Here is a 25,528-nt window from a genome sequence, read left to right as displayed (position 1 = left end):
ACATTTTTATCAAGAGAAACCAGATAACAGCTTATGGAAGACAACTCTCTCCTTTATTATCTTTAATTCAATTCTGCTTATCAGCATCGTCATTACAGCTGAAAGTGCAAAGACTCTGACACATTTCAAGTCTCGTTCAATTCCCACCAAAGTATCCGAATAGACTCCAGTAACGTTGTATCAGATTTCTATGGGCCCTTCCAATCGGAGAGCTAAACGCTCCTTTAAGAACTAAATGAATTCAGCTTCCTTGCCTTTGTGAGGAAAAGCCCTGGCTGCCTGCCCTTTCTCTGACTCAGACACACACTTGGCCCAGCCATGAGAAGGGCTCCGTTCCCTCTGCTCCCACCGAAGTCAAGGGCATCTCTAAGGCTCAGCACACCGAAAACCAGGCTGCCTGCCACGGGGGCCGAAGCCAAGATGCCAGCCAGTAAATGCACAAACCCCGGGAGGAAAGAAAGTGTGAAGGCAAAGCCCGTGGCCCAGAATGGGCAGCCCTGTGTGGCTCTCTGAGCGTGCCAGGCACATGGAAGTCCTGCTGCACCAGTGGGCACGATTCTCCATTTCACCCTGGGACCTGCGAGTCTAATTTGGGCTGACGCAGAATGGAGCACACTGAACCAGCCTCTGCTGCGAAATGTGGGCCATCACATCGTGGTTTATTACTATTTCATTATCTTCAGACTCTGTTCAGCCTGCAACAGCTCCCAAATAAATTCAACATTTAACAGATCTTGTTCGTCTATTACTTCCTGGTGTTTTAAAATATTTTTCTTCCATTATCTAGAAAATATTTATACAGAATGGTAACATTTTGTGCATCTGAAGAGTGATTTATCTCAGCTTTATAAAGCCCTTCACCAGCTACAATTAAGTAAATCCCTTGACACCATACAGGTAAATGCCAGTAGCAGCCATCCCTAATTCTAATAATCTCACAAAACACTTCTGGAGCAATCAGTGAATTCTTATTAGACAAATCATACACTTGTCTGCAGAGCCAGAATCCTGGGTTTTCCACTGCTGAAAGTCTCAGCCTTTCAGTCTAAGTGACAAAAAGTACTAAAGGCAGACACTGCAGACTGTACACCACACAGCCTGTGCCACCCAGAGTTCACCCCTGGCATCAGAAATTGGACACAGCTCACCTGAGCTACCCAGAGCACAGACCACAGTCTGCAAAGAGCTTACAAACTAGGAAATCAATGCACAGAGATTAAATTGCCACTCCAAATTACCCTAATGAATCTATGGATGTAAAAATTACATAAATCAACAAACATACCACCACATGTCCCTCTGTCCCTGACACACACCTCAGGAGCCCAAACTTCTCCTCTTGCTGCCAAGCATTCCCCACCAGCAGTAGTAAGCTCTCCAGCTAAGAAATGCAACTGAATTGCCCTGATTCTGCCCCCCGTACATGGAGCATCTACTACATCAAATCTATATTCTGAATAAAATTGTACAAAGTATCTCCGGTACTCCAGGGAACAGCAATCACTGTCAGCTCAAAACAAGGACAGCAAAATCATCTTTTGCCCCAGTGTACTGCTGCAGTTGCCAGGTCTCCACCATCCAGAACAGCCCAGTGCAGATATAGGTCTGTGGAAAGTCCACCTCATCATCCCTCTACCCCGAGCCATCACGTGGTTTGCAGCACTAACTCTTATGTACCACCCACTTGTCTTGCCCTTGGAAAGGTGCACACCCTCTGCTATGTTCACCTTCACCTTCTGACATTCAAACACTCACCTGCAGCTCTAGGGGGCAGATGTACCTGCTCCCACTCCTTTCTGAATACTCTGCATGCATTGACCACGTCCCCTCTGCATGTCTGCAGCCCCTGATCCCCTTCAGCTACATCACTTAGTGGCTGATTTCTTTCCAAAAATTAATTCTACTATTGACATCCCCATAATTTCTCCATGAGAGCTAAGGCCTTTCAAAAATACAGCCTTCAATGTCCAAATCAAACCCCAAAATCAGAAGGGCTTTTCCCATCTCACCTCCCCGTGCAGGAGCACAGGAAGAAATTACAGGAATCTGCTGTTCTCTTCTGCTCTGTAACTGACTTATCAAGGGGACTCTGGACGATTGCATAATCACAGTGTGCCTCAATTCTCTCATTTCTCAGTGGCTACAATTACTCTGTAACAAATCCCTGGTCACTTGGGACTGATCCTGTACTTCAGATCCTGCCTCCCTGCAGGCACGTTGCAATCCGACAGGCACAGGCCAGGCTCCTGGGAAAGCCAAGGTCTCTGACTGGAGCTGAGCATCAATTTTTCAGCAAGTTACATGTTAGTGGCTTGAAAGAGAATCTTTTCATGGGAATATGCCACTGTTCTGGAAGGCTTCATCAGAAGGATGACAAGACAGAGAGGGAAGAGCATTTCTGTTTCCTCAGAAAGCAGCTGAAGGAAGTGCAGGCTTTTGGGCTGCTACCAGGAGTGGGAAACCCGGGCTCGATGTAGGTACCAGCCTTGCAGGTGCAAGGCAGGGGATCCAGATTCCCCACAACAGTTTTTCCACTCCTCCAGGAAAACTTCCTAATAGCATTCCTTCTATTCTCACTCTTTTCTAAAAAGCTTTAAGAGATCTCAGTGCCAGGGATACAGAAGAGGAAACCACTTCTGGCCCTACAAGAGGGAGAGCTCAGGTTCCGCTTCCCTGGAAGTGGTGCTGTGTATACACAGTGGCCAGGGTATCACGAGACGAGCTCTCCAGAATCTAAGGATGTCAGAATCTCCACTCAACCTCCCTCCAACACAGAACCAGCCTGCTGGCCAGCTCCCAGGGATTCTGTGCAGATAATACATTAATGGCTGGTGAGTGCTTAGAAAAGGTAGAAGGTGAGGGACTACTGTTATTTTCCAATATTATCATGGCTTTCCGACACGTAAGCCACAGGCAACTTGGACATATCCTTTCCATGAATCTGTGATGCTGGATCCTACAAAAATCAGTTCTTCCAAACACAACATGTGAGTTATAACAAGTGAATGATGATCTTGGCCTAGAACCTTTTAAGAGAGCTCTGGAGATGGGCACAGGGCCACACACTCTTAATATGCAAAGGCAGCTGTGTGACATCGCTGTGCCCCAGGGGACTATTTGAAGAAGCCCTTCTGCCAAAAGCTACTGTTCACCCAGGGGTGCTGGCAGAGAGGAAGATGTGTCTCTACTAAACCATTTCTATGTAGCATCTGCTGACTTAGCCTAAAGTGCCACCAAAGGGATTTGGGGTAACTTTCCAGCCTCACAGCGACAGAGGCTGAGGCAGACGTTCTTCCAGCTTGGCGCTATGGACAGTAACTCCCACCAGACGGGAGGAGAGGACCACCAGGACTTGGATCTACTGCAATTCATCACCTTCCTTTCAGCTCCTTCACCCAAACTGTCAACATGGAAGACACTGGTCACGTGTCTCCTTAGAAAATTACTTATTACAATCTAAACTGTAATGCCAACACATCTAAAGTTGGCCTAACTCTTTCAGCAGCCAGTATTACTTAATCTGACAATCCAATTGTACAAAATGGATCAAAGCTAAGGTTGGAATTTCCACAAGCACGTTTACACTGGGTGTCTACACCACTCAAAGCAGAGGATTTATAAGTGAAACAGTCAGGCTGCTGCCACTTTCCTGACAAGCCCAGAACTTCTTTCCAGTAGCTAAAGGGGCTACAAGAGAGCTGGAGAGGGATGTTTTACGAGGACATGTAGTGATAAGAGAAGGGGGAATGCCTTCAAACTGGCAGAGAGCAGGTTTGGATTAGATATCAGGAAAAAATTCTTTACTGTGAGGGTGAGGAGTCGCTGGCTCAGGTTCCCCTGAGAAGCTGTGGCTGCCCCATCCCTGGAAGTGTTCAAGGCCAGGCTGGATGGGGCTTGGAGCAACCTGGTCTAGTGGAAGGTGTCCCTGCCCATCAAAGGGGCTTGGAAAAAGATGGTCTTTAAGGTCCCTTCCAACCCAAACCATTCTATGATTCTAGGATGATTCCTCCTCTCACACTGACAGCATGAAGTACCTTCATTTCTTTGTAAGACAGAAGACCAAAGAAACATCTACTCTGCAGCCAAAGCTGTGCCTGCAGTTCTAAAAGATGCTCCCAAATTTGCTTTTCCAGCAGGCATATCAGCACAAGGCACAGCCCCCCTCATCCAAAGTGCCCTGGTGAGCAGATGGCCTATGATGACTTCCATGGAGAAGCTGTAGGAGAGATGCACTCCCCTCTAGCTGCAGCATCAGCATCTACCCCAGAAGAGAACACTGCAGTTGTTTTGGTGCCCCAGGAATTACACACCTCTACTCTTTACACATCTACCCTCAGTAAAAAAATCTGCTTTAACGACTTGCTGGCAACAGCTGTCAAAAATCCAATTTATGTGTATGTATGTGCACACATCAGAAATCAAGTGTTTCTCATCCAGCTTTCTCACTAATCTCCTTTTTACCAAACCCTGTGGATGTAGGGTAATGTGACATTACAGGGACCCGGGTAGATTATCAGTGCAGGCAGCGTGCAACACCTCTATTTCTAGGTGTGCAATCGCCTGCAATCCCTGATAATGCACCTTCCCAAAGGCTTTGGCAAAATGTGCCTTTTCGTGGCAGAACATCAAGAGACAATGAGGCAATAAATTCTCCTCTCCATCCTGCCTTTCAAGAGATAAACGACTTGGCAAGTTGAGTGATAAAGAACCAATCTAATTATGTGTCATTAAGCTGCAACTAATACTGGTAGAGAATGGATAAGGGCCTGTTGGTTAGAAATGCTATCAAGGAAAATCTAAGATGTGGTATTAAGGCACACATTGAAAACAGAGTACATTTTGTGCTTCTCCTAGAAATATTTAATTCTATTCCAAGCCACCACCTCTTGCTGTTTTACTTGACGTGAGCACTCTTCACCATATAGAGCTCAGCACAGTCTCCCATCAGTTGAACGCTGGGCCTTTTATCAGAAGATGAGTGTCCAGTGCTACTGATGGAACTCAGCCATGATTATCTGGGTAGACCATTTTATCTGGGTAGACTCTTTTAGCAATTATCATCAGCACTAATATAACTTGGGCTTCTGTAAACTGTAAGGGTGTCTTGATCTGATTTACATTCAGGGGCATTATATAATAAGGTGCAACATATGATCCCAGCCTCACAAGCTGATACTGCAGACTGTGTAAATGGAGATGAATCACTTCCTAAGTCTTTGCAGAAGGTTTGTTTGCCCTCAAAGAAACAAGTTTCCATTCCTCCAAAGGCCACATGGAGAGCAGAACCACATATTCTTTCCTGTCTCTAAGGAAGCACCTCCAGGGTAGAAGCCCTTTTCTGAAGGACTGGACCTACATCTGCAGCCATGCACAAAATGCCTGTCCCAAGACCTCCTGAGAAAGGAAGTCTTGTGAGAGGCAAAGGACTTTGAAGGGAGTTACAGAAAGGATGAACATGTGCAGTAGAACAACAGAAACCTTGAGACTGTGTTCTGATTGCAAATGCCCTTCAGGTGCCATATGAAGATGAGAATCGATGTGTTATTAAACACAGCTATATTTATAAACCTCGTGTCTGTAAATTAAATGAGAACTTGAGATCAGGCCATATAACTGGAGGCAGAACTTGGCCAAAGGCCATTATTTTTCATAAGGACTGGCCTCTAGGCCAGCAGGTGTTTCATTAAGTGCCCAGATAGTTAACTCAGACTAAGGGAACAGCAGTGACAGATCATTTTTTGCTGACAGCAATCTGAGCACTGAGCCCTGACACAGGTTTGAAAATCCATTCAGATCCCAGAAGCCTGACTGCAAAACAATTCAAGATGTGGCAAGACATACATCCTCTATATTTAAGACTTACCTGGGATGTTGCTTGGGATTTGTTTTCCCCTGCTCTCTCAATTCTATCCTGTTTATATGTCTAGAAATTAAAGCTGAAGGACAGAGCAGTAAGGTTTTTCCAAACACCACAGGAAAAAACACAGGAAAACTGTCTTCCCATAAAGTATCAGGCACGAGTTGCAATGGCATTTTCACTTGTTTTACTAGACCCATAAAATACCACTTGTGCTGAACAGGTGCAGGGTGACACATCAAGTTTTAAGTATTGCTCAAACCAAACAAGAGCATGGGTGAGTCGCTGAGTTGAGGGGAAACAACTTTCTGGAATGACACCAGCACAAGCCCAGTGTGGCAATAATTCAGGCCCCACCTCCTGCCTTCAGAGTGTGAAGCTCAGGCATTAATACAGAAATGCAGCTCCCCAGGCTGTGGGATCCTGGGTACCGAAATTCTGTTCAGTGCTGAGTCTCAGGCAAAGCACAGGCAAGGGAGAGCCCAAAGGAACAGTCTCTAAGATGTGGTTCCAGCATCCACAGCTGGCCTAAATTTTACTCCATGCCAGGAAGCAGCTCCTTTCTCACACATGGCTGCTGTTACCCAGGGCTGACACCCACCACGGAGCAACTGGGCATGCAGTATTAATAGCACCAATGAGAAAATTAGGAGCCCACATCAAAGCACTGCAAGTTGTTTTGGTAACATTTGTCTTGAAAAGTAGGTGCAAAAGGAAAGGTATTACACTCAGCTAAGCATGTTTAGAGGACTTTCTTTGTAAGATGTGATTCTGCAGCTTTCAAACACGCAGACACACATATGCAGAATGACCCCTTAAGGACGGGGGAATGCTGCTGTCAGCTGTAACTCAGCAAATCACAAGTTGCATGAAGAAATAAAAATCAATGTTGCTCTGAAATTTAGCCTGGCAGTCAAAGCTCTCATAACAGTACAGTTGGGAATTTCTGCTGTGAACACGGTTTTTCCTACAACATGGTCATCCCCTTGGAATTTGAGTCCCAAGATTGTGATCTGCACTGCACTGAAACCCTGCACTGAATTCAACAGAAGCAAACCAATAATTCAAATGTAGTACAAACTCATTTGCTAGAAGTTTTCTAGTACCAGACAATGATATAAGAGTATAGTCAATTAATCTAATTAACAATCTCACCTCCTCCACTGGACCAAACTACAAAGAGCCTGTTTGCATCAACAGAGGCAGCACAGCTGAAACATGGCTGAAAATGTTGTCAAGCCATGTAATCTCCATAAGATGACCCTTGGATTTGGGGATTTAATAAATTAGGGACAAGTACAAAACAGAGAAATATTATTATGAGGATACAGTGACTGTTACTGTGTCCCTTTTGACTGGAACTGGGACTGCTCAGCCACAGCCAAGTCTCCACACGGGCACAGCCCGATCTGAGCTCCTCTGCCTGCACTCCAAGCAACTCTACGCACGTGTCTGCTCTGAGAGCTGTAAAGGCATGTGAGTGTAGCTGTGCCCACGCCCTGCAGGGTGTCCATCATCGTCCTGTCCTGCTGACAGCTCCGGGCGTCTATCACTTCCAGCCTGGAGGACATGTGCTCCACCACTGCATGGCACAGGGAAGTCTTCATGTGATTCTCGATGCGTTTCTCTGATAGCTGCGCTACTTTAACATCCACCCACAGTGAGAACCTGACATCTTTTCAAGTAGTTTGTTGAGACACTACAATCTGATGACTCAACTGAGTTATTTGTCTTAATCTGCAACAGACCTTGGAGTTGCACAGTGAAATACGTATAGGCTATTTCCTCTCAGAGCAGGTGAAAGATGGAATTAACAGCTAATCCATCTGCTGTACTCTGCTCAGTTAACTGGTTTCATTTTGAATCAAGCCCTGCCTCTCTTCTGCTTCATCCCATCTTACACATGTGCAGCCTCCCTGCCCGGGCTGCTGCTCAGGCCAGACAGTCTGAAATTACATCACTGGCATCTTGATGCAGCTTAGATGGCATCACCTCAGGTTACATAGGAGCACAGGACTGGGAGAGACCCACTGGGTCACCAAGTACAGTCCCTGCTGTCTAGGCAACCACGTCACCTGCCCCCTTTGTAAATGAAGCAAAAATAGTTATGAACCACACTCCACTGGGCACACCCCGGGGTAGCCGTGAACGATACACTGTGGTGTAAACTGACTTGGCAAAAAGTACAGACACATCCAAGACAAATTAGAAACTGCAGTAAGCAGGGAGGCAGCTTGGTCTAATGGCCAGGGAATGGGACAGGCAGCAAGAAGGCTGACACAGCTCCTGTGCTTCCCTGTTCCACCGGCAGCGGCTCCATCCCTCAGGCTCCTCTGGGCTGAGACCAAGACAACAGCATTGTCCCTCCTTCCTTCTTACATTGCTTTCAGCACTACAGACAAAATGAGGGACACAAGAACTAACTATTTTTATCCACCTTATCTCCCCAGCAGGGTTTAAAGCCCATTTTAAAGCCCTCCTTTGCAATTCAGTCTGTGGATAATTTGCTACCTGCATCTCCATAATGTTTAACCTGTCATAGCCTGGTAAAGGTGTAATTTCATCCCCAGGCTCTTCTGACTTCAGACTATGGAGCTTCTCTTTGTGGATAAAGTATCAAAGCAATAGCTCTGAGAGACAACAGCCCTTTGCATCTCACAACCCATGCATTATTCTCTCTAAACATAGTTTAACAGGCCGGAATCAAAACTTTTTCTCACCCCTTCTGTCTCCTCCCCACTGTGCACACTTTAAGAAAGAACAAACACAGATAAGAGGAGCAGACAGAGATAGAGAGAGGATGGTTTATCCCACAGGCAGAGGATTACTGCATCATGATGTAATGACCTTGTTCAGAAAAGAAAAAGGTTACTAACACGACAGCATGAGTTGTAGAAATACCAGTTCCTACCGGAACAGGGTAAAATAATGCCCATTTAAAGTTACGCTGAAGAAAACGTAAAACACTTGTCCAGTGAACTGGAGAGAGAAAGGGCAAACTTCAGCCCAGCTGGCCTGGGTATAATTCCTCTCCAGACACACATAACACACTGAACCAAGCAAGCAGGAGTATTGCTCAACTAAGAATGTGGGAAAAGGAGATACCATTCATCTTTCTATGCGTTTGCATCTTCAAACATCCAAGAGTCCCCTCTGTACCCTAAAAAGTACAGGGCAAAACCAGCTACCTTTGTGTTTCACTTCAACTGCAAACTACTACAGAGCCAACTGTTTCATTTGCCCCCTGTGAAGACTTCACATTTGTATTTTTTTGCCTGTTTTTCCCCCTCCAGAACAAGTGGAAGCCGGAAGACCACAAGATGCCTGTATATGAAGCAATCCCATGAAAGAATAAATTGAGGTCAGGCTTGTTCTCTCTGTTTAGACAACATTTAGGACATCTTTGGCCATGACTAAAACTCCAAGGTTGAGTTAATCACATTTGTGACTACAGGTTCCTCAAAGGGACTTCTTTCTAATGAATTTTCAAGTGCTATGGAAATAACAGGTATGGTATTTTACCACTGAAAACACTGTAAAAGAACATTGATGCTACTGCCCCAGCACAGCACACTTATTTCTCTGCACCGTTGTTATTCTGCTGAAGTGAAACATATGTTATTAAAGCCAATATTTACCAACAGATACTACAGTGGTGAAAGTAATATAATTCTTCCATGTAAAAACAGGCTTCCAACAGGAAATAAAAGACATTTGGCAAGTCTTAGCCTGCCAAGGGCAACTGCTACATGTCCTGTTTCCAGGACAAGAAAGCCCTCCAGTTACTCCAGATACTTCCAGTGGTGAATGCTGAGCTTGTCTGGTAAGTTTTCCAAGCCCAGTTGAAGTCCTGCAGCAGACACAGAAAGCTCTCAGTCTGAATTGGCACCAGATGCTTGAGAAAACAAGTGAATTTCATTTTGTTACAGGAATATGAGAAGGCCAAAATGCTTTATTTGTCAGCACAGGAACAGTCACTCTTCTAAGAACATGAATATTTTGTTAAGCTGTTACAAAATCAGACTCTTCCAAGGAAACCCTGCACTGAGCAACAGTGCCATGTGCCAGCTTACAGTGCTCTCTACACGTGTATGAGACAGGAAATGTATTTTCTATAGCAGATGAACAGCAATGACAGCCTTCAGACTAGAGTATGGAATATAATTTGCAGCAAATTCCAGCCTCTCACGAAGCAGCCTACAGCATCTCCCTACTAGCTCCAAGACTCCATACAAAGCCCAACTCAACATCCTGCGTTTACTGCAGTGTTTCTTCTCAATTAAACCAAGGAAAAGTGTATTAGCCATACATCAAAACTGCATTGCAGCTAGAGCTGCCAATTACTTATGGCAAAAGTAGGCTGATTCATCCGACTGGATGTGGGCCTTGGCTGGAGTTTTCCCAAAACGCTACAAGAAAAGAAGAAAACCTCAGTGAACCTCCCCCTCATTCCCACTCCTTCCTCCCCCCCAAATCACAGTCAAGAGGCCTGTGCTTGCAAAAGCAGCATTTCCTGGAGGATTCTTTATCCAAATCACTCCCTTTCTAAATTCAGACAAAACACACAACAACTCAAAATATATTTGCATATGACATGCACGCGTACAAGGACACCCCTCCCAAACACTCACAAGCGAAATGCAGTGCAAAGTGTCTAAAACACCCCTAAATCCCCACTCCACTGGGATCCCTGCATCTTCCATGGCAAATCCCGTGGCCACCTGTGCAGCGTGTCATGGCTACCTGACAACACTCACGTGGCAACCAGCCTGAGCAGGGGGTGGGGGTCTTGTCTCTCTTTGCTCAGAACACTCACAGAGCAGAACATTTCTGCTAAGCACAAGCACATCGTGAATCCAGCCCCTTTAACAAGCTCCCTGTTCCAATGCATTTAACACCTAACATACCACAAATAGCTATTTGCCATCCAACATGTCCCTCCTTCAGCTTGTGTGTTTCAAATGAGCCCTGTGGCCTCGGGGTGCCAGGACTCCTTTCTCCCTGGCACTGCTGAATGGCAGAACCTCAGGTCTGTTCTGGAAAAGGACACAGGAAGTAACATTTCACCATAAATTGTCCTCATTAGTTGAAATGGCACCTACTGGCCCAGGTTTTCAATGTCCCCAATCACACCACCACCACCACCGTTCTCCACAGCGAGTTCAGGACACAAAAATTCAGTCATGTTTGCTTCTAACCGCTGTCTTCCATCGCTGTGACAGCACCCTACCGATGACCTTGGGCATCTCACTTCATCCTTTTGTTTCCAGTGTGTCTGACAGGAGTCAACCTGGCACCCAGCCTCCCCTGGAGCAGTCAGGCCCTGCCTTAACACATCTCTGTTTTTTTTCCCAGGCCTGACTTTGAGCTATTTATTGTAAATCTTTAAAACATATTTCACAGAAAATATGCTTCGAGATCCTCAGAGTGCAGAGAAATGTTTGCAGCGTGCACCTGCTGCTCACTGCCTTCTGGCACCAACATTCCAGTGAGCACAGGGGGAGGGAGCCTGAGCTGCCTGTTCCATGGCTGAGGGGATGGGTGGTCAGACATGGTCAGCTCCATGGATCACAACACAATTCCTCACCAACACTGCAGGGCAGACCAGCGCAAGGCATCTTCTGCCTAATGACCCCACCAACAAAGGCCAACAGTCTAACGAGAACTTATACTTTAAAGGCTGCTTGGAATATGCAAGAGCACAATTTTTACCTCTCCTTGCCCAGAAGTAAGTCCTGTTGTGGGCTGACTTCTAGATTACATTTCCCAGACTGCTCCTGGGGTACACACACAGCAATGGGTGATTTCTGTTCCAGTACACAAGCAATTACAACTCGGGAAAACCACTGCAACAGATTCAGTCCTCAAACAGAGAATCACACCTGTACAGCTGTACCCATGAGACCAAGCTCTGCCATTCTGCTGGGACCAGCAATGCAAACACCACGAAATACAGCTCAAAAAGTACTCAAGAATCAGGTAACAGACCTCTCGTGTCATGTGCAGACCTGGAAACTCCATTCACCTGCTGCTGCTCACTAAAAGGTGAGAGGACAGAGGTCTTGCCACATCAAGGACTTAGAACTGGGAAAGTACCTCATATCCAGATTCCTATTGCTTTTCCTTATTACATGAAGAAGCCTGGCATTCACCCTGCATATCCAGAGTGCCCCACAGATCATGGAGAAGACTGACCATGCCCTGAAGAGCACACTGCTCAAAAGCTCTCACTGCCTGCATTATGGGCCTTAGATTCTTTGTGGACAATTTACTTCAGAAACACACAAAGGCAGAAGGAGTTTCAGCATTTCAGTAGGACTTCAGCTTTCAAAAAGGGTCCAGGACACAACCTCTGTGTGTGAGCTGTCAATATACTGCAGAAGAGAATCACACTCCACTCCCAGATTATTCCTTCTGAAGTGCTTAACATTATTCATTAATGCCACTAGAAAGGAGGATTCTGCATTCCCCCAGTGAGAGAACAAGAGCATGGAGAGAAGGTGTGGGACAGGATGCGGGGCAGAAATGAAAGGGAAGACTGTCCCCACAGACTGCCACTCTAGATACTTCCAAATATTACCCCACCTCTTTCTGCTCCATGCATCCTATGAAGTGCAAGGAGCCTCCTCAAAAAGAAACAAACCAGGGAGCAAATTCTGTCTGCTTTAGTCTTTTCTCTTGCTAGAAATCTCACTTCTTCCCAACATGAATTTCCAAAGTCTCTGGAATGAAGAGAGGGGAGTCATAGCACAGCACAGCTAATGTAGACCATATCTGTAGGAAATAAATAACCAGGATGCCAACCTGAGCTGGCTAGGCTTGCTAAAAAGATCAAAGGAGGATGTAAGCAGCTCTTTTCTGGAGCAGGCAAGCATCGTTTCAGTTGCTGAAATATTCATGCACCAATAGGAGCTGTGGTATCAATGTCTGTCCCTGACACAAACAAACCTGAGCTCAAAGCATGACAATCTGTGTTGTGCAGAGCAGAATCACAATTAAAAGCATTTTCCAAGCCTCCATTTCTGCATGCACATATTTGACAGCTTTTCTGGTGACACTTCAAGAGCATCCCAAATCCAAGTCCACAGTCTTCTGCCTGTGAGGGCAGGAGACATTAAAAACAGTTCTAGCAAATGCCCAGGGTTTTAATTGTGTGCCTTCCATTCTTCCCTCCCAGGTTTACCATGCACCAGCAGCCCCGTGTTTCATCTGGGGAGTGGCTGGGTGCACCTGATAAATACGAGCTGGCATCTGGGCACTGCAGGTTGAATCAAGACTCTCTGCAGGGAAGCGCCTGGAAAATTTCTGATCTGGAGGATTTTCTCCTTCACAATAGGGAATAGCGAAGGAGGAGACAGCAAATGGAAAACACTAGGCCTTTCACTCTCCTTGAGAGACACACAGAAGTACTTTCCAGTGCCCTTTCCAAATAAAGCAAACTGCAATTTTTTGATGCCAGCAAATGGACAGGGACTGGGGGGGCCACAGAGCTGCTGCCCCTTCAAAAGCACCGTCTGGAGAAATGAGCACACCCAGGTAACACGGAAAGGAGATGTTTTAGTACTCCCCATGTCATGTGCACCCGACTGTGCATGCACCCTGCAGAGCAGTGCTGGGCCTGCTAAGGTGCCAGAGCATTTTCAACACTTGAGGATTAGAAGGGAAATGAGAATGGTCCAGCTCTGGAGTCTGTGCTGTGCTGCAATGTCAAAGTAGCCCCTTGTTCCAGACTTAAGGGGATCTACAGATGGACAAAAATGGCACTGCAGTACCTTTACTCATGGCAAAGCCAAGCTGGACCCCAGCAAACTTTCACTGGTCCATGTGCACGGTATCACTTTCAAAAGTCAAGGGGTCACATCCAAATCTGTGCTTCCATCTCCCAGAGAAAGGGCACTTTTGCCCTCAGGATAGCAAAGAAACATGTAAAACTTTCCCACAGATTCCCTGAACATGTTTTGGGATCCAAATTGCCTTAATTTGCTTCTGATGTGACATGTGACCAGAGCAGAGTAAAGGATGTGTATCCAACCTTAACTGTGCCGTTCCCCATCTTTACAAGCCTTACACAGTGCTGTATCAGAGTGTCCCCCACCTGTACCACACTGAGCCCCAAACCCAGCCCTGCCACGTGCAGGCACTGAAAACTAATCACACTGTGGAACTGGCAGCAAAGACTCCAGGGCAGAGACATGCTTTGCTCTGCATCATTCAAGAGACAGCTGCATCTGCCCATACACTATTAGAAAAGCAACTGAAAACAAGAAATAACACTGGTAAATAAGCACACTGAATATATAACAACACTATTTTACCCCTAAATACTTACTGCACACAGTCATGCTGGTAAGTCTTTAGACCAAAACAAAGCAACATTCATGGCAGAGCTTTCCCAGCTGAGCAGGACATGCCCCTGTTTAAGAGGGACATGATTTCCAAGTCTGCCTATAGAAGGGACGATGTGACACTGGACATCCCAGCACCCAGGGGTGCACTTAGCCCATTGCTCTGAATCAGACTTGCAGGTCGGGCCGGTGGCACATGCCTGACACAAAGATCCTCCCAGCCCAGAAGCCAAAGACCTGGAACACTGGTAGGCTTGCCTGTCCCCCACCCAGAGCTTCCTGGGGTCAAGAGCTCCAATAGCTGGGAACACGAGACTGCATCAACAAGATCACAGACAGGCTTCCTGGTCTGACTGGGTGGATGCCACGCTGCTTGTCCAGAGCAAGGTGTTCCCACCTGCCATGTCCCACACCACTTGGTTGAGATGGTGAGTGCCACCTTGCAGCCCAATTCCCTGTCTCAGGAAACCCAGGAAGCCAACTCATAAGTGGCACAGCCAGAGCTAAGCTGCAGCTGTGCAACTGAACGTGCAAAATGAACAGTCCCTGGGCTATCCCCAACAAAGCACACTGCTACACTTGCTGTTCGCTGCACACAAGCCACAGCTGCTGATATTCACCTGGAAAAGACCTCCAAAACTCCATGCACTGAGCCTGAACACTAGCAAACCACAGGTACTTCTGTCACATCTTTCCACTACAGAATTGCTGCTAGGAGCAGAAGGCACACCAGCGACAGCAGGTCTGAGATAAGACGTTCACATCAGCGTCTCTACCTATGCTGACCTGGGCCCAGTGAAGCCTCCCAATTACCACTTGGCCTAATGCCATTCTTCAAATAACAGGCAAATCAAAGCCAACATAAAAGAAGGAGAAGATACACAAGTTCAACTGTTTGTGTCTGAAAGGTAAAAAGCAAAACAGAGCTGCAAGGAGAAAATGCTAGCTAAACACAAAATAGGACTGGCAAGTGAAAAGGTTTATTTCTGCAGGTGAAAGTTAATTCATGTTCCTCCTTCCCCCTCCTACTGCTGCCCTCCCCATTAAGTTCCTGGGAGAAAAGCTTCAAGCACCTTTGGCATGAGCTAAGGATAGTAATGAAAGAGGAAGATCACAGTGGGCTCCCGCCTGCCCACTGTGTAGCACAGCAAGGAACAGAAATCAGGACTCAAACCAGCAAGGCACAAACTGACAGCACTGTTAATGTCCCAAAGTCACAAGGTGTCCAACCAGAGCAGCAGCGGAAGCCAAATCTGGCAACATCCCCCCCTGTGACCAGTCCTGTGCAGACATGGCTAAAATTAAGGAGGAGTTGAAGGCAGATCTGAAAGACCTTCAGCTTCCCAGCTGGTTTTGATCCCAGAACACTGGCAGCTCCAGGAACACTTGGATCCACAGTCACAATTAAAGTATTACAAGAAAAAGAGAAGAAGGCTTTAGGCAGAGGGAACAGGAACTGAAATGGGACTATCCCCACAAACCAGCTCTCCTCTAGGAGCACATGCTGCCAGGCCAGAAAATGGCTAACACGGGAGCTGGGTTTGTGTTATGGCCAACAGTATGTTCAGAGCTGAATGTGCCTCACCTATCCCTATAACTGCACGTACAAAAGCTGCAAAGAAATACGGGAGAGTGGAGGAAGACAATCTCTTATGCCCAGTTTTGTTTTTCCAGACCTTCTGAGCTGGCTCAGGACACACAGGACAATCTAAACTCCAACTTCCATATTTTTTGAGTTTTGGTCAGATCCTTACATAGAAATTGCCCAAGGAACAGTCCACCTGGAAAGGTGACATTTTCTCCTGCGGGACCCCCCTTACACCGTTTTGCTGGGCTTGTTAGTTTAGAGGGCACGAAGCCCCCATCAGACAGCCCCTATGAAAAGCCACCGTGCTTATGCTGAAGCCCTGAGGTGAACGAGGCCCAAGCCCAGGGCCTGTGACAGCCAAAGCAGCTCACCCTGGGCATTGCCTCCTGCAGCACTGCTGCCACAGCTGCCTCCTAAACTGTTGCTGCTGCAAGCAGTGGCCCATGAGGCCTGAAACTTAATCCTGTAACAGGAGCTCAGGGCTCACAGGAGCTTCTGAGACTTACTTTTAGTTATCCAGAGTTAGTCAGTTAAGAAATGCCATCCATGCAGGTCTCAGTTCAGAGTACAACCTCCTCTACAGCACAGAGGCAGCTGCAGCCCCTCACCCATGAAGTCAGGCACCCCCCAGCCCCCCACACCATGCCTGCCACCAGCTCCTCTGCCCAATTCCACGCTCCAGGAATGCAGCTCCAACCCATGCAGCCACAAGCACAGGTCTCCCTAACCAGCCTGTGCTCACTGCAGAAAACCCGGGCTCAGGGCAATCCTTCCCTTCCATGCAAATAACCTGTCACGGCAACGCAGCCTTGAACAACCCACCAGCCCACGTGCCAAGCCTAAACCCCACTACAGCCGACCCCTGATTTACTCTGTATTCTGCTCACAGTGCTGGGTAACCTGTGACTGGATGCCTGAGGCTCCTCTGCAGCCATGTGCCCCACTTCCACTTCCCTGGGCAGAGTGTCCTCCTCCCGGGCGGCTCCGGAGATGTGCCCGGGTCCCCTTCTCCCCGCCTGACAGCCAGCGAGAAGGTGGATTCACACGGAGAGGAGCCAGGGCAGACGATCTCATGTCATCACCCCTCCAGCCGCAGCGTTCCATTCCCTGTCCCCTCGGGCTGGCAGGCACAGCCTGGCTCCGGCCCTCCCGACTGCCCATCCTCCTCCTCCTCCTCCTCCTCCTCCTCGCTCCGAGGCGGTTCATGTCTGAGAGCAGCTCAGCAAAGCCCACGCTGATCTCCGGCCTCCAGGTTCCCTGTGCTGAACGGCATCCCGGGCCGAGCCCAGGAGGACAACAAAAAGCAGGCTCCCCTCCGCCGCAGCCCCGGGCAGGTGGGGCAAAGGGGACACAAAGCCTTTAGGAGCGTCGGCCGAACTCCCCACACAGACACCCAGGCTGTTCGCTGCTGGCACACACTGTGCCCACCCCGCAAACGGAGCCACGCGAGGAGAGCCAAAATCCAGCCTCTCATCACCCCCTGAGGCTGCAGGTCCCGAGACAGCCCCGCTCTTCCCAGCCCGGGCCCACCATCTCTTTCAGCTGCCGCTCACTTTGAAGCCATGGCTTCTGCTGCCTGAATTTCCTCAGCCTTCCACATTCAATACCTCACTGTATTTAAAGCACGGCTCATCTATGGCACCGGTGAAAACTGGATCTGAAAATTGCCTCAATGACCAAAACAAGGCGCCACTCGTGCCGAGAGCACCCCCGCTTCCCGGAGGAGGGGAGCTCGGAGCAGCCAGACATCACGCCGGAGCACTCCCTCGGCTGCCTGGTGCACAAGTCTGGGACAAAGGGACAACCCAGCACAGGGACCGGCTCCAGTGTGGCATCAGGCACCACCAGGCACGCACAAGGGGAGACCACCCTTCCCTGAACGGATTTCGAGAAAAACTTGGCAGGTGGTGCTGAACGGGTCAATCGGATGCGCGTTATCAACAACGAGTATTAATATATATATATATTAAAAAAAAAAAAAAGAAAAGGTGGAGTTATTTATAGCCCAGAATTTCTCACTCCTCTGCAGAAGCGCAGCCCAGAGGCGGCATTGTTGGGAGATGGGGAACACACGCACCGCGGCCGCCTTCATGGCCGGTGCCGGCGCTGACACAACTTCAGCCCGGGCCGCGGCTCTGCGGCTCGGGGAGCCCTCCCCGCAGGACAGCGGGCTCCGGGCACCGCCGGCCGCCCGGCAGCGCAGGTGTCACTCGCGGCAGCGGCACCGCGGGCACGCAGCGACAGCCCCGGCACCGGCGCAGCCCGGCCCTGCCCGCCGCATCCTCCTCCCATCGCCGGCACACACGGGGCGCCGCAGCCGCGGCCACGGGCACCGCGCTCCGCCGGCGGCCGCAGGGCCCGGCCGGGATTACCGGGAGCCGCGGGGGGTCAGTGCAGCCCGGCCGGGGTTACCGGGAGCCGCGGTCGGTCACTGCAGCCCGGCCGGGTTACCGGGACCGGCAGCGGGTCGGCGCAGCCCGGCCGCCTTCCCCGGAGCCGCGGTGGGTCAGCGCAGCCCGGCCGGGTTACCTGGAGCTCGGTCGGTCATCGCCGCCCCGCCCGTCCCCGCCGCCGCCGCCGCCGAGCGCCCCCCGGGCGCGGCCCGTCCCCCCGCGCCGCCAATCGCCGCGCGCCCGCCCGCCCCGCGCGTCGCGGGGCCGCCGCAGCCGCGCTGGCGCAGCCAATGGGCGCGGCGGGCGGCGGGTGACGACACACGGGCCGGGGCTGGGGCTGGGGGCAAATCTTGTGTTTCAAGGCGGCCGCGGAGGGGAAGCGCGGCGCGGGGGGGCGGCCGCCCACCGAGCCCCTTCCCTCGGGGGGGCGCGGGCACCTCGGGAGTGGGGGCAGGCACCGGCCGGGGCCGGAATGGGTCCTGCGAGGCGTCATAACGCTGCCTGGGCTTCGTCGGCTGGGAATAGGAAATGCACCGTGAAATTCGGGGCTCCCCCGGATGACGTTGCGTGTGACAGCCTGTGGGCTTCTCCGCTCCGCATCCAAACGTGGGAGAAACCCAGCGGGCAGCGAGGCTGGAACAACCAGCTCCGGCCACTCCTGCGACAAAGAGGGCACTTCCCTGCAAGGATCCCCAAACGCACCAGAAGGAAAATCTTGTTCACGGTCTGTGTTTTCCTCTCTCCTTCATTCATTTCGAATTACGCTTCCCCAGGCAGAGCGTGGTCCCGTTCCTGCTCCTCCGAATTCAGCTCCTCCATGAAAGGTCTCAAAACTAGAAACAGACCCTGCTTTGATGAGGATGACCTCGCGTTTGCAATATTTCCAGGAAAAAAAGAGAAGAAATCCACATAGGAACACGACCGATTTTAGACCCCCCGGGGCCGTGGACAGGCGGCAGTGCCGGGTCCGAGCTCGGGGCTGTGCCCGATCCCAGGGCTGGCATGACACGCTGCCAGCTGCTATCCTGCCCGTCCGAGCGCAGTGGAAGGGGCTGTGTTGTTACATACCGAAGTGGGCATACCTTTGACCAATTTTTTTTTGTTTGGTGTTTTTTCCTGATGGAGAGCCACAAGGTGTGTTTGATAACACATTATGCAGCAGCCTTAGCCTTTTCAGCCATCAACGCGCTTGTAGCAAGCGCGGGTAGAGCCCTTCTCAAATCTTCGTTCCCGAAGCCTAGCCATGATGATGATGATGCAGCAGCCACGGGCAAGCAATGAAGACTGCCTTCTGCAGGCTGCTACTGCCAAAGGCAAGGCAGGTCACACGTACCAAGAGGAGATAACAAACCCTCCCAGCCCCACCACACGGCATGTGATCCTCTCTGACCACGACTGGTCACACTGTTGCCTTAGAGCTCGTTCAAAGGACAGGTTCTCCAGAAGCAAGAGCTCACTGAGTCACCCAATCCACACTGACGTGACAAGCAGCCCCCACTGAATCACCACCATCCCTTCCTGCTGTATGCTGAGGTCTCACCAAGGTTTTCTTCCCCAGTATGAGTCAAATCTGTCACTTAGCTGGCTGGCTCTGCAGTGATCACAGTCAAGCCATGGAGCAAGTTGTCAGTGCTATTTCCATCCCACAGAGAAATACCCCTGTGGACAGGTAACTCCCAGGATCCTCTAAGGTCAGCAGGAATCCTGCAGAGCTGCTGTCCTTTGACAGTGGAATAAGAGGCCTTCCACTTTCTGCTGCAAGTAGCATCCACCCTGGTGACAGCACAGCATGCATCCAAGAGGGATGTCCATGCAAAGATTTTGGGGAATGTCCCTTGACTGCAGTGATAAGGGAATGCAGCTGACACTGTCAGGGTCCCCACAGTCTCACCTAGCCCTGCAAACCACACTGGCTGCTGCAAACTGCTATTTAAAACAGCCCAGATCTGGAAGGGACTGAGCAGGTGGGGGACCAGCAGTACCCAGCCATTTCATAGTGAAAATTATTCCTGATAGCTTGGAAACAGAAGGTGGGTCTTTTATCAGCCCCATGTCACGCACCATGGGAGGTCTGTGTCCCGTTCCAAAGGAGGGAAACAGCTCAGTGAAAAGCTACAGACAGAGCACCAAGTCAGGCAATTGCAGATGTTGGGATTGAACCTGTGGGTGAATCACTTCCATTCATTTTTAGAAGTCCAACTAAAAGCTAGTTTTAGCATAAACTATTAGCAAAATTGCTCTTACAAGCACCATAAGAAAACTGCAGCCTGGTGCCTTGGCTCCTGTCTGACTTTTCCGAGGGCTGGGCGAGAGCACACGAAGGAAGAGTTTCAGTTTCCTTTGCCCTGTGAAAGAACAGAAACTTGACTCTGTTACTGCATGTAGTGAAAAAGCAAGATCAGATAGATCCCTTACTCACAGCCTTGTCCAAAGTTAGAACTCTCCTGGGAGCCAAAGAACCCTTGCAGCTATTGACTCCGCATGTGGAGTTTTTCCTGCAAATCACGGAGGGTTTTTGAACCTGTGCATTTCAGGCTTCCTGGGTTCCCCAGCTACCCTTTAAGCTGCTGAATGGGGGCCAACTGTCCCATACCCAATAGGAAGCTGATTTGGCATGCTTGTCCCATGCCATCCAGGGAAAGGAGACTAAGAGAGGTAGCAAAAGCAAAGGCCACAAAGCTGCAGAGCTCCCTTGCTCCTCATCCCAGCCACACACAAGGCTGACCCTGTGGGAGCTGGAGGGCTCCTCCACACGCTGTGAGCATCCGGGTGTGCTGACAGCGGGCACGTTGCTCAAGCACATTGCTGGGAGGGGGAAAAACGGGGTGACCGCCTGGTCAAGGCACCCACACAGTCCTGGCGTGCGGGGCTCGGCAGTGCAAGCTGGACTTGCTCCACGGGCTGGGCCAGACCTGCAGAGCGTGGCTGAGCCTGATCCGGCCCAGACATGGGCATGGTGACAGTTTTGTCCCCACAGGGCATGGGAAAGCAGGCCAGTCCCTGCTAGACATCAATCCCATGTGACTGTCACATGGGTGTCCAAGCAAGTCAGAAATACTTCAAGGCTCTGCACGCCCATGAGGTCCAATCCTCCGAGACCCACAAGGCCTGCCCAAACCCTGTATTTTCAGGAGCCACCTGGTCTCTGAGCAAGGGTCTCATCTTGCAAAAGTAAGCTCAGAAGCTGCCCTAATTTGAGCCCCAAAGCCCAATGCTTTAGAAGTCTGAGAAGCAGGAGGAAGGACTTGGCTGGACCAGGTCCATCACAGGCTCCTTTCTTGTGCACTAAAATAGGCAGGACTGGCTGTATCACAACCACCTGTGCTGCAGTGTCTCTGTGTTGGGCTGTGCACAAGCTTCCCAGCCCCTCCCTGGGGCAGTCCCAACCAGGAGTGGCCTAGGGGCAACTGCTCCCTGAAGATGCAACCATGGAAATTCAGGGCCAGGTAGCCAACACAGCATAGCAAGAGAAAGAAATATTAGCTCTGAGCAATGAATAGCCTTCTCAAAGCCTTCCAAAGATGCCTGAGGACTTCAGAAGCCAAATGCCAGGTAACCTCAGCTCTCAGATCTCATCAGATGGAACCTCCCAAATTGATGGCAGTGCTGCAGACTCGCACTGCCTGACCATCACCCTGCCCTGTGCCAGAGGGGTGTGCAAGGCTCAATGTCTCAGCAAAGGACACCATGCACTGGCATTTTTGGAAATCAAATGTACACTTAGTTGGGATGGCCAGGGAGTTTCAAAAAAAAAAAAAAATGTTTCTTGAGCAAAAAGAGGAATCTTTTCAAAGAGCTGCCTGATCCTGCTTTCACAGGAACGTGCTCAAGCAGAACAGGAATTCAGGAAAGCTCTGCATCTGCACATCTGCAGGATGTCTAGAGTCAGTGCTATGTAGGATGTAACCTTAATGGGGTATGCAGTTCCAGAGGTGGCTCAGATACACCCTAGTGAAGGCATAAGGTCATGGAACAAACCCCTCTGCTTCAGCAGGGCAGGAAAGTGGACACGGTCTCTGTCTGCACCAGAACTGGTTCTGCCACGTTTATCACACCTCGCTGACAAACGTGACACAATCTGAGCAATACAGCATGACTGCTACTGGGGTATCAGGTTTTCGTGGGAAGAGGGTATCCCATTACGGATCCCATTGATCTCCCACACTTACTGGTAGCTGCCAGAGAGCTCATCCTACAACTCTGACAACTAATTCCCATCCCCACTAACAAAACTCCAGTAAGTAGGAACCTACTCTGGCTGTGGGTATTGCAGTACCCTGCAGTTCTCCCCCCCTGCCAGGCTGCAGAGCCACAGTCCCACTCACCAGGGCTGCACTACTGGGGGACTCTGGGGGCCCCTCCATCAGCCCTGCCAAGCCCAGGCAGCTCCAGGGGGGTCTGAAGCGGCACAGCAGCAGGACTGGATTAGCTGTGCCAGGGGCTGATGTGGGGAGCACTGGGGGGGAAGGGACACAGAGGGATGCTGAAAGCCAACAATTAAATCTGGGGGCCTGCTTGGCCCATGATGTCATGGCTTCCCAGCGCTCCGGCGATTGGCTGCGGGTGAGCATCTGCTGAGAGCTGGGGATGGTTATTTGCCTGAGGTTCAGACCTTTCCCAGTGGCTCTGAATCAGGCTGGTTGTCCTGACAACCTGGGTAGTGGCAGCTCCTGATAACCACGTAATGAGGTTGTCACAAAAAGGAGCCCCTCCGTCAGAGGGGTTTAGGGATCATTAATGTTTCCGAGGGAGCGTGAGAGAAGAAGAGGTAAGGGGACCATCTGGCGATGCTGGAGCACGTCAACAGCCTCCCTTGGAAAGGAGCTTCATTAGACAGGAACCACCTACCGACACGTAGCGATGGGAACAGGCAGGCTGCCTGCCAGCAGCGAGGGGGTCCCAACTGCTCAGCTGTGGGATCTGCTCTATGCTGAGATCCAGGCAAAGACAGAGCAAGGAGGACACACAAGTGCTGCCTGGGAATGATTTGAGTTGCTGAGCAGTGCTTGGGCACGAGGCAGTAACTCAGCCTGGGACAAGTGACACGGTGAGGGTGGCACACAGAGGCCTTCCTACTGTGCTCCCTCTTAGAGGGTAAGGCACTGAAAGAATCTCTGCCTTAGTTTGCCCCATTTGCAGGTAACTTCTGGGAATGTTTGGAATCCCTTCCCACTGCCATGTCCTGTCCTTCTGCACAGGGCAGGGCACAGCCTGGCAGCAACACAGCTCATCCAAAGAGAATTCACACATGGCTCTGCTGTCCTGAGCATCCTCACAGCTCAGGTGCAAGACAGGACAGAGATGGCCCTTCTCATTCCTGGAGACTGAGCCTGGGGGATCATGTGAGGCACCAAACAGTGTCTTCCCCTGGGATCTACCAGTGCACTGTCTTCTCATCCCAGGAAACTCTTTGTCCTTCACCTTGTCTTTGTGAAACATGGGTTTCATTCACCCTGTACTCAAGAGACCCGTGAGGTACCTCCCTCTGGCAGCAGTAAGAGTGGACTGGGGTGCTGCAGTCTGAAACCTTCATGGATGGCAGTAATACCACAGCTTGGAGAAGCTCAGTTGCCAAATTACTGATCCCCAGGACCAGGTCCCTGGAGAAGAATGCCCACGTTCACATTAAATAACACGCTTCTTAAAAACACTTCCCTGCCAAAGTCTGAATCTTTCCTAAGAGGAGACAGAAATTACCTCCATGGATAACTCCTTATGAATCTTACAGCAATAATTGACAGAATATGTCTTTTATGTAATTTTCATGTGTTTTAAAAATATCTACTGTAAACACTTTCTAAAGTCAGTGTAAGACTTTATTAATTAAGTTTTCCTATTAAAAGCTGTTGTACTTTTAGTTTATATTTTTACCTCAAACCATAATTTCTCTACTCAAAATTAGTGCTTCAACTGTGGATTTAACTGAGATGTAATAAGACTATTAACACATGTCAATTAAATACCAATCAACTACTAAAGACTGCATTTAATAGACACATTTCTTAATATACCACTACTATACCTCATTAAAATGGTGTTGAATCTTCACAACTGTTGTAAACAATCAAGTGGGATATAATCCACCTCCACGAACTAGTAAAACTTAATGTAGTGCTGTCCTACTGGGGGAAGTGAGTGATGTAAAACTCAAAGCTGAGACAAAGATACAGTTGATTGCACATAACAAAAATACCCTCAAATTAATAGTAGGCACTGGATTCACAAATCCTGCCTCTCCCATAAAGGACAGGAATGACTGCAAGGAGATCCCCATCCTGGAATAGGGTTTTTCAAGAGGGAAACAACATGAGCCAACACTGCTTAAACCTACAATCCTGCCTGAGCTGTAATTAGTGATTCTTCCCCAGGAGAAGTTGTACAGCCCAGTACCATTGCTCCTCCAGTTTTGGCAGAGGGGAAACTGAGGCAAAGAGCTGCTACAGTGGCTCATGCTGGGCAGCAGCTCAGTGGCAGCTGTGCAGTAACCTCCCAGTGGAATCGCTTCCCACGGATCCCCAGTGTCACTCCCAGGCCCCTTTTCTTTTTTGGAAATTGCAATTTAAATCACCTGCCAGCACGAGTAGCAGGACTAACAGCTTGAATGTATCAAGCCCTACCTTAACACAGCTTGTAAACAGAACACATCACAGCTTCCTGCAGAAACAGCAGTGGGATCCAGAATTTTTCAGGAGAATCCCTGTAAAGTCCAATTCTGTCTAGTTTGCACTTAAACATCTCCCATCCTCCTTCTTGGGGAACATCTCATTTGTCTGAACACAAGCAAAGACCCACATACCTGCTGGATTTTATCTGCTCAAGATGTTGAATCCAATCTGCTCTCAGGGCTGAGAAAGCCAAGATTCACCCTATCTATCCAAACAGCACGGAGAGGTTCCCAGTCCTTCCTGGCATCAGAGATGCTGAGATTCTGAGATGCAGCACGATAGCCCAGACCCACAGGAGTGTGGCCCAGCACAAACACCAGATTTACTGATAGGTGGCCATGCACAACCCCCTGCACTACAATGTCCCAGCAGAGGTGAGAGATCACTTCTCATGTAGGAACAGCTACACATTAAGCTTTAAGGGCACAATCTGACAGTAAAACCACCACAGCAAGATGGGCCAATGCAGCAAATTTATCATCTCCAAAAATTGTCATTCAACACTGATTCTTCATTGGAACGGTCACACATCAATCACCCTGCCCATGTTTTCAACCTGCAAAATGCCTAGAGCTGGGGTGAGACATATAAAAACCATTCCCCAAGCTGTTTATATTTGTTTTAATATGAAAAGCATTTTCCACCACACTAGATTTTTAGACAAGTTATTCTCCATTTTT

At 49.4% G+C, this 25,528-nt stretch overlaps 1 protein-coding gene across 3 annotated transcripts in view; it reads right to left on the bottom strand.

The window, feature by feature from the left end:
- Positions 1–25,528, bottom strand: part of PAK3 (p21 (RAC1) activated kinase 3) — a 166,607-nt gene that overhangs the window by 49,775 nt on the left and 91,304 nt on the right. Inside the window, exon 1 of one of the 3 annotated variants that reach the window (XM_050310558.1) lies at positions 18,320–18,403. The exons of the other annotated variants lie outside the window; for them this stretch is intronic. The gene's annotated coding sequence lies outside the window, so the exon portion shown is untranslated. Of the gene's footprint in view, positions 1–18,319; positions 18,404–25,528 lie in introns of those variants that run through there. 3 annotated transcript variants of the gene reach the window in all.

This window comes from Myiozetetes cayanensis, unplaced genomic scaffold, assembly GCF_022539395.1.
Source record: "Myiozetetes cayanensis isolate MyiCay16 unplaced genomic scaffold, myiCay2020 scf15, whole genome shotgun sequence".
Taxonomy (NCBI): domain Eukaryota; kingdom Metazoa; phylum Chordata; class Aves; order Passeriformes; family Tyrannidae; genus Myiozetetes; species Myiozetetes cayanensis.
Note: the sequence above shows the minus strand (reverse complement) of the source record. Positions and strands in the feature narration are given on the sequence as shown.